A 9776-nucleotide genomic window follows, 5' to 3' on the forward strand; every position below is an offset into this window, starting at 1 on the left:
TTAACAAGTTCTGCACACGAACGCGTGGGCATCGTCTAGTATATCTTGTTTCTAGCGATCAATTGTCTTCAAAACTTGGATTGCCGAGGGTGCTTGTAGGTGACACTTTTTTTTACTGTTGGTTTAATGCAATACTCAAGCTCCGATGGTCGGCATACAATTGAATGAAGAACACACATTTGGTATGTTTTTTATGTAATTTTTTTATTGCCATTTTTGTGTCGTGTTGTCTTTTTATTGTATCAGTTATTGTTTTTGTGATAATTATCAGATATAATATACCTTTTAGGTGTATTTTCTCAAAAAAAACACCACTGCATACGGTGATCAGTTGTTTCGATTTCCTGCTCTGCTCAAGTGGTGTACCACCTTCTCCATTTAAAAGTTTATAAAGTCATGTGAAAAGGCCAGTATTCATCTTTGATTTGTTTTAAAGTACTAGCGTTTGATTAAAACAATGCAGGTTAGCTAGCTATATATGTTGTCAATAGATTTAGCACTAAAGATCATTTCATGGTACATTTTCAATATTTCTAATTACATGCTCCTTCCATTCTAAAATAGATGGGTATAAATCTCAACTCTTTTTTTAAGTAAGGTTCCATATTACAATTATATTTCCACCACCCCTTAATCCAACCTTATATATATATATATATATATATATACAATAATTAATCACCTTAATTTACATACCTAAACCGATTCTACTTCAATTTAATTATCAAACTTCTCATCAAACTATAAGGTAAATCACGGGCGGAATTTGATATACATTTATTTACACAACTATATTAATATGGGTAAGTCATCACAAGTTTTTTTAACACAATACATACGCAGACACTCGTACATACGCACATATTAGAATATTTTACATCCCGTTACAACGCACATGCATTGTCCTAGTTCAACTAAAAAGCAAATGATTTTTAACTTTGATCATGCATATATACAAAAAATATGAAGATAAACGATACCAAATCAATATCAATATATCCACCATTAGATATATTTTTATGATGTATTTGTTCAATAGTTTAGGTGTTTGATATTTTTCTTCTATATATCTTATCAAACTTATAAAATGTTGACTTTTTAATTCAATTTATGCGCCACCTGTTTAAGGACGGAGAGAATACTTGTTCTAAAACAATGGTCGAACTTGAATGATGGAAAAATTTCATGGTAAAAGACCATGTCTATTTATAAAATGGGAAGGATAGATGACATGGGTTTATCTCCTCCTCTTTCTGCGAATTTACCATACTTAGCATGTGATGAGATTCCTGTCAACGCATTATGGCGCTTCAGTGGCCATCCAATGCTAGTCCTTTATTTGGAGAATCACAATACAAACGTAAATTCTCATAACACGTGCTCATACTCACCTATATCAACGCACACTCTATTCTTATGAGCACCTATAAAGGACCGGGCCGACTGGTTTTAAGATTGATGAAGTTGCTACCTGGACCTTATAATAGACGAACACGCTATACCATTGAAACAATAGCACTGAAAAAAGGAATTAAACATCACATACAACACAATAAGGGTCGCGTGAATGGCGTCTCCTTGCGTGTTCCACCTCATCATTTTTACTGTGCTAGCAAGAGAGAGAGAAAAAAAGAATAGGTAAAAAGGGGCAGACGCAATTGAACGGAGACGCAATTGGGCAAGACCTAGCCGGGGTCTCCGCACCAGCCCCTTCTCGCTTTTGATGCTGCCACCTCCTCTCCTCTCCTCTCCCTCGATTCTCCTCGCGCCGCCGCTCCTACTCCGAGCCCCTCCTCTTCCCCGTGCCACCAGCCTCCCTCCTCTGCGTCTCTCCTCGTCGGTCGCGGATCTCCTCGCCGCGGTTGCATTGGTCGAACAAGACGAAGAGGAGTTGCAGCGTCGGGTCCGTGCAGCGGCCTCCTCGCGGTGGCCGGCTGCTCGACGCGCCGCGCCACCGCTGCGGGAGATGGTGAACACGAGGAGATGCAGGGTGGCCTTGCCGGAAGAGGGCGATGCCGGGAACCACCCAAGGACCATGTGGGCTGGCACTTCCCCGCGACGCCCTCCTTCCCTGACTTCACCGTCGCCACTGCCCACTCCCCTCCCATCGAGGCTGAGCGTGCACAGCGTGGACGAGCCGGTCGTGACGGAACCAGAGCGCTTGAGGCCGGGGTGCGAGAACGAGATGATGTCCAACAGGCGAAGGGTGGCCATGGGAGGAGCAGCCCACAATGAAATCCATTCTCTTTGTGTGTGTGTGTGTGTGTTGGATTTGGATCAAGGAAGGAGATGGCGTGGCCGCGTGGGGATGAGGCGGTGGACAGAGACATCGTCTCGTCTCGTCTCATCTCTGCAGGTAGAGCGGCCAGAGGAGCAGACCAACATCCCTCTTTACCTTCCACGCAACACCAACATGGTGAGCTTCCCGTCTCCCCCATCTACTCCCATATCTGAACATCAACTACAGTTTGTACATTTTGGTTATACTTTGTTTCAGTTTGTACACATCTCGTTTTGGTTAAACTCCTGTCTTAGATGCTATGGCTGAAACTAGAGCAAACTGTGTGTGCAGCACATTTTGGTTCAGTTTTGGATGACTGAGACTAGGTAGAGCATACTATGTGTGTGTGTATCCAGTGTATCATGACGAATTGACTTATGCTAAAATTAGAAACGAGAAATGGTACACAGACATGTTAGTCTATTTAACCACCTTCTCGGATCAACTTGATGCGATACTATTCTGATTTGTTTTAGTAACTGTGGTTATATACTCTATAAATTTATTCATCAACATGATTTCTCTATTTTCCGTGTCGTACATTTTACATATCTTTAGTCATCAAAAATCAAATAGGGGCAAGACTGTTACAGAAAAATTACTTGCAATCATAATAGCATATTGTGATTTACTTCTTTATAGAGTATTTCGTAATGCAATTATCTGTATAATCTCCTGTGTTTGCCTGATGCTGACCATCTGAGAATATGTGAGACTATTTTCTCTCTGTCCTGAAGGTTGTTGACTGCAGAATCTGTGGTGATCCACACTCTGTTGGTTCACACTCATTGAGTTCGCTCGTGAAGTTATTATATCTTCACATGGTACATTTATGTTTTTCGGCAGTTAATTGATGGTTTGATACATGATACATTTCATGCACAGGGTGCTAGAGCTGCACTTAATTTGCTAACATCATCGCCTTGTTCTTCTTGGCAACGTAAGGACCATCAACTTCCATCTGCAACTCTAGCACAAGTTAAGTAAGGAAGCCATGAATATTTCTTTGTTTGAGACGAACGCTAATTAAACCTGGGCTGCCAACCCCTTTTGTCTAATTCAAAATAGTTATAAATTGTTAATGGTTGTCGTTGTCGCTGTTATAGGAGTGAGGATGGTGAGCCAACCGACCGCCGCAAGGTTCTACAAATGGTTCTCAGAGGTTTGATGGCGATGACATGGTGAGTGGGTTTTGAATCTTTCATTGCACCGATTGGATTGGGTTTGATGTGTATATTGTAGTGAGATGGGTTGTTGACCGCTAATTTGGTGTTTCCCCTTGTGTTGTGTGGCGTGCGTGTTGTGCTTGCAGGCGCAGTCGATCAAGTTTTGGTTAATGTTTCATGGCTCAATCAACGAATGGTGTTAAAACTGCTAATCCTGAAAGCAAGGTACTCTCAATTCATTCCTCTTTTGTTGCCGGTGCTTATTTCCTCGTGGATATACACATTTAATATCACATATGGTGCAGATTTTGAATGATTCCTACCTCGAGCTTCCGCTTTAGTTGTTTCTTGGTTGTTCAAGTATGCTTGGTGGTTCTTCATCGAGGGTTGAGATGGACCATGCACTGGTTACATATTCTCCTATCTCCATGTTCTTAATTTTCTTGTGCAATGAGAGCTGTATTAAGACAGAAGTTTGTGCGGTCCATGCTTTTAACATTGAAAATGAGAAGGTGAAATTATGGGTTTGGACAGTTTTGATGGTTTTTTTTCTGGGCATTACATTACTAAAATGAACTATATTTACAATTGTTGAACTTCCATAGCTAATAAGATGATTTTTTTCAGCATTCGATATGGAACAATTATACCATATGTGGCTGCTTTCAGGTTAGTAAGTTTTGTTCTTCATTATATTTTTCTTATTATTCTGAATGTGTGACGCCCCGAGACCGATGCTCCAGTTGCCTTCCATTTATTGTAGTTGTTGTCGTGTTTTTTTTATGTTTGTTGCATTATCATAATTGTTTTGCATATTTCATTCCTATATGTTTATGCCATGATCATCATACCTTGGTTTGCATATTTAAATTTTATTGTGTGTTCTTGTGCGAACCCTCTTCTTCTTATCTTCACCCCATTTCTTCACCATGCACATACCCGCAGCCATTCATCAAGTTCACCCAAGTTCCTATCCCATCTAACTTCTCCTTTCCTCTTTATTCCATTTATATTTTCTTGTGACATTTTTCCTGTTCAGGAAAATGTTCAGCCTTTCCCTATAAATCCCAAATGATGCCAATAGTCACCTCTCCAAATTTCAGCTCATTTGGATGTGTTTTGGTTGGGTTCAAAAATGGCTCAAGTTTGAATTTAATTCAAACATGAATTATTTTTCTAGCCTTAAAAATGCCCAAACCATTTTATTAAAATCCTTCATAAATCCACGAGCCTAGGAATATTTTTACTTCCTCCTTATTCTTCTCCAGAAACCTTGGTCTTTTCCCTTTTATTTGTTTATTTATAAATAAACAGATATTTGAAAGTAACAGGAGATGGGCTTTACCTGGACCCCAGCCTTCTAGCACCAGTAGCATCATCCTCCAGCCCACTAGTGCCGCGGCCCAGCAGCAGCTCCTTCGCCGCCAGCCACTTTCACCCACGCGGGGCCTGTCTGTCAGCCTCCCTTCGTTACCGTGCTTCCTCCTCCTTCGCTCGTTTCCCTCTCATAGTAAAACTCCTCGACCAGAGGCACATGGCCACGAGGGCAGCTACGGCCTTGCGCCTCCCCTCCTTTAAAGACCGCAACCCCGCGCCCTAGGGTTTCCCTCTCTCCCTCTCCGTGCCGCCGCCACCAAGTAGGTCCAAGCCACGCCACCATAGTCATTGCCCCTTCCACCCAGAGAGCTTCCGAAGCACTCTCATGGATCCGCCGCAGCTATAGCCCTCCTCCGTCGTTGTCTTCACTCCTGGTCGGCTCCCCGACGGAGTCTCCTTCGACTACAAGCAGATCAAGAGCCAGATGGGGACAAGGGCAACGCGATCGTCTTCTTCCACGACGTCCTTTCCTTCCTCTACTTCGTATTCTTCCCCTGCGGCCGATCTGCTTCTTCCTCGATTCCGACCGTCTCTAACCACCTCTCGGCAAGCCAAGCACGCCGTGGTGAGCACCCGATCCTCCTCATGCCTTTTTCTTGCTCGTTTGCGTCTTGTCCCTCCCGATTCCTTCCCGGCCTCGCATGTCGCTGTGCGTCATTGTCGCGGGAGCTCCTCCGGTGGCCTCCTGCCCATTTCCTTGCATTGCTAGGCTTAGGATCCTCTGTAGGTGCGTTTTTCTTCCAGCTAGTTACCCGTTTCACCCCGCCGTTCGCCGTGTTGGGTTGGTCTCCGCCGCCTCTGTTCTCCCGACGCCGGCGATGTCTTTGTCGTCGTTCGGTGCCGCGGGTGGCACGTGGGAGTGCGGGTTTGTCCCGTGCATTGATCGCGCCCCTCCGTTGTGGCTTTTGGTCACCGGAGTTTCCTCCGACGAGCTTGCCCCTGTCCTGCTCGCACGCGCCGGTGTGCTCCTTTGTTCTCTCTCTCTCTCTCTCTCTCTCTCTCTCTGTTTCCTGCTTGCGCATGCCCGCGCGCGTACCACAACTCTCCCCGCAAGTGTCCGCCTCCGTGCTCCTGCATGATGCGTGACATACGTGCTCATGCACACAGCCAGCGCCTCGCCGTGCCTCGCTGTCGCGGCCGAGACGAGCTCCTGCTCGAGCTCATTCTCGAAGCCCTTATTCTGCCGCGCGCGCACGCACATGACACAGGCTAGTAGCAGACGTTCGTTCCCGCGCCCTTGCAGCCTCACCGTGCCCCTGTTCCGCAACCCCGTTGTCGCATCCTGAGCCCTGCTGTTCCGCCGTTGCTCGCCGGCGTCGTCACCTTCTTCTCTGGCAACGAAGAGGAAGCCATCTTCCGCTTTGTGCTGGTTCAAAAGGAACCCTGCCTCCCTTGTTTCAAACACTCAGAGCCTAGCCCAGTGGCTCGACCCTCGCCCGCAACCCGCAGACCCTGGTTCCAACCCCCTTGGGAACATATTTAGAACCCCAATTTTGGCCTATCTCCCCTCTATGACAATGGGACCCCACTCGTCATCCTCTCTGTCTCACACACACTCAGCGCTCACTCGGGCCAAGTCCTCCTAGGCCGCTGCAATCCGGCCCGTGCATATTTTTTCCCAGTCTGTGTATTTTAGTATTTTCCAACGCATTCTTATTTACAGAAATGCCACTGTTTTGCATTGTTAATAACTAAATATGCATGCATTCAATTTAAACAAACTATATATGTAAAATGCTTAGATTTTCCTCTAGTTTCATAATATGCCACTTTCATCCATGTTTAAAAATGTTGTTTTTTAAATTTGCATAAATGGCATGTTAAAATGTCTCAATTCATAACTAAATAATCGTAATTCGAAATTTAATAAACTTTATATGCATCTTGTCTAGAAAAATGCATAGTTTAACATGGTGGCATTACTTTGCATGTTTAATAACTCTAAAATTGTGTTTATGGTAGAACAGTACCAAATTCAAATATTGCATATGGGGACTTTCTGGAATTATTGTTTGTTGCTTCCAGCCTCATTTAAATTGCCTAGATAGGTAGTTTTCTTATGCTTCACCTCTTGCCATGTTTAATAACATTTAATATTGTTGGGTACATAAACGGGAGAGAACTAAATAAGTCATGTGGTGTTTTGTCAATATGCAACTTGATGCATATTGAGCTCCACTTAACTTGTAGTTTTGTTTGTTGCAAATTGCCTTGTCATGCCATGCCTCTTTAAAACGGACATGCATCATACTTGGTTGTGCATTGTGCCATGTTTATGTGATGGTTGTTTACCATGTTGTTTGCTTTTTTCCGGTTTTCTTCTCTCGTTAGCTTCGGTTTCGTTCCGGAGTTGTGAGGTTTCGTTCGACTATGTCCGTTTGTCTTCTTCATGGACTCGTTCTTCTTCCTAGCGGGATCTCATGCAAGATGACCATACCCTCGATATCACTTCTATCTTTGCTTGCTAGTTGTCCGCTCTATCGCTATGTCGCGTTACCTACCACTTGTTTATCATGCCTCTCATATTGTCATGTCAAGTCTCTAACCCACCTTCCAAGCAAACCGTTATTTGGCTATGTTACCGCTTTGCTCAGCCCCTCTTATAGCGTTGCTAGTTGCAGGTGTCTTGCAAGTTGTCATGTTGGAACATGATTTTGTTGGGATATCACAATATCTCTTATTTAATTAATGCATCTATATACTTGGTAAAGGGTGGAAGGCTCGGCCTTATGCCTGGTGTTTTGTCCCACTCTTGCCGCCCTAGTTTCCGTCATACCGGTGTTATGTTCCTTAATTTTGCGTTCCTTACACGGTTGGGGTTATGGGACCCCCTTGACAGTTCACTTTGAATAAAACTCCTCCAGCAAGGCCCAACCTTGGTTTTACATTTGCCTAACAACCTATAACTTTCCCTTGGGTTTTCGCGAGCCCGAGGGTCATCTTTATTTAACCCCCCGGGCCAGTGCTTCTCTAAGTGTTGGTATGAACCGAGTAGACTGCGGGGCCACCTCAGGGAAACTTGAGGGCTGGTTTTACTCATAGGATGTCTTATCCGGTGTGCTCTGAGAACGAGATATGTGCAGCTCCTATCGGGATTTGTCCGCACATTCAGGCGGTCTTGCTGGTCTTGTTTTACCATTGTTGAAATGTCTTATAACCGAGATTCCGAGACTGATCGGGTCTTTCTAGGAGAAGGAATATCCTTCGTTGATCATGAGAGCTTGTGATGGGCTAAGTTGGGACACCCCTGCAGGGTATAAACTTTCTAGAGCCGTGCCCGTGGTTATGTGGCAGATGGGAATTTGTTAATATCCGGTTGTAGAGAACTTGACACTTGACTTAATTAAAATGAATCAACCGCGTGTGTAGCCGTGATGGTCTCTTTTCGGCGGAGTTCGGGAAATGAACACGGTTTTGTGTTATCTTTGAACGTAAGTAGTTTCAGGATCACTTCTTGATCACTTGTAGCTTCACGGCCATTGTGTAGCTTCTCATCTTACTCTTACTTGCGTATGTTAGCCACCATATTTGCTTAGCGCTTGCTGCAGCTCCACCTCATTACCACCTCCTACCCATAAGCTTAAATAGTCTTGATCTCGTGGGTGTGAGATTGGTGAGTCCTCCTGACTCACGGATACTTCCAAACAGTTGCAGGTACCGATGATACCAGTGCAGGTGACGCAACCGAGCTCAAGTGGGAGTTTGATGAGGACCTTGGTCTTGTTTCCTGATGATCAGTAGTTGTGCCCAGTTGGGATGATCGGGGATCTAGCATTTGGGGTTGTCTTCTTTTATTTTGGTTCTGTAGTCGGACCTTGATTGTACTCTGGATGATGTATGTTTAACTTGTTATTTGTGTGAAGTGGCGATTGTAAGCCAACTCTTTATCCCTTTCTTATTCAGTACATGTGATTGTGTGAAGATTACCCCTCTTGCGACAAAACCACCATGCGGTTATGCCTCTAAGTCGTGCCTCGACACGTGGGAGATATAGCCGCACCGTGGGCGTTACAGAATGCCACCATGGACTCTTAATTTCTTTGTAGTATATGCTTATGCTTTACTCGAGACATACATTTCCCTCAAACTGCAAGGAATGATGTAATATAAGGAGAAAATCATATCTGTCTCACACCTACCTTCAATAATAAGAGGTCTGATTCTAATCTGTTGTGCTACCATGTACAAACATTTACAAATTAGTGTGAAGATTAGAATCTTATTATTATAACCATTTATAAATTATGTGTACCTTGAACCCACATGCCATGGTACCATTTAATAACATGTACAAACCACCAAGGACTTTGCTAGATTTTTATATTTACATAGAACTAATATTGATCTAATCTGAATGCTCTTTTTCTTAAACTGAGTAGGTCATATAGATAGGAATGGAGAATTATTTCTGGAGTGGTCTGTCATAGTTAATATGCTCCAGCCTCAAATTTGAAGCTAGATAAGACTTTGTTATTTCTGTGTGTAGCTCACTGCTTGATTCACCTGTAGATAGAGCCATTCCTTGCAGATGCCTTCTCCTATATTGTGTGGTCAGTTTCTTCAAGTTCTGTAGACAAAAAAAACAAGTTCATTTTAATTACAATGGCTCCTGGTTGAAAGCTTTTGCCTCTGTAATTGATCTGAGGCTAACCATTGACTTCGTGTAGCTTATTTGTAGGTTCTTTGCCATTAATAACTCAAATTCATTATGTGGTGTGTAGCTAGAACTGCACCTCAACTGATAGGGAGCAACAGTTGCTAGCACATGCAGTTTCTTATCTAAATATTTTTGTTGTCAGTAAGCGAGCAAATATTGGGAGAATGATGAAATAGAATAGACCTATCCTGTTAGGATCATATGATCCAGTTCCAAGCTTTGATCTCTTACAAATATTATAAACAAAGCATCATGGGATTAGTTTTTTCTAAATCAGAAGTGAAAAACCAAATAT

The 9776-nt window shown here is 43.4% G+C and overlaps 1 long non-coding RNA gene across 3 annotated transcripts; it reads left to right on the top strand.

The window, feature by feature from the left end:
* The first annotated feature begins 2254 nt into the window (after positions 1-2254).
* Positions 2255-8745, top strand: LOC125525076 (uncharacterized). 3 transcript variants are annotated; one of them, XR_015611697.1, is made up of 6 exons: positions 2255-2416; positions 3167-3259; positions 3388-3443; positions 3594-3672; positions 3753-4116; positions 8473-8745. It is a non-coding gene; the product is annotated as an uncharacterized LOC125525076 (long non-coding RNA). The 3 variants fall into 3 exon arrangements; XR_015611696.1 differs by having other exon boundaries at positions 2255-3259; XR_015611695.1 differs by having other exon boundaries at positions 3167-3443.
* Positions 8746-9776: the final 1031 nt, after the last annotated feature.

Source organism: Triticum urartu, chromosome 7A, assembly GCF_056163025.1.
Source record: "Triticum urartu cultivar PI428250 chromosome 7A, HENAU_Tu73, whole genome shotgun sequence".
NCBI lineage: Eukaryota > Viridiplantae > Streptophyta > Magnoliopsida > Poales > Poaceae > Triticum > Triticum urartu.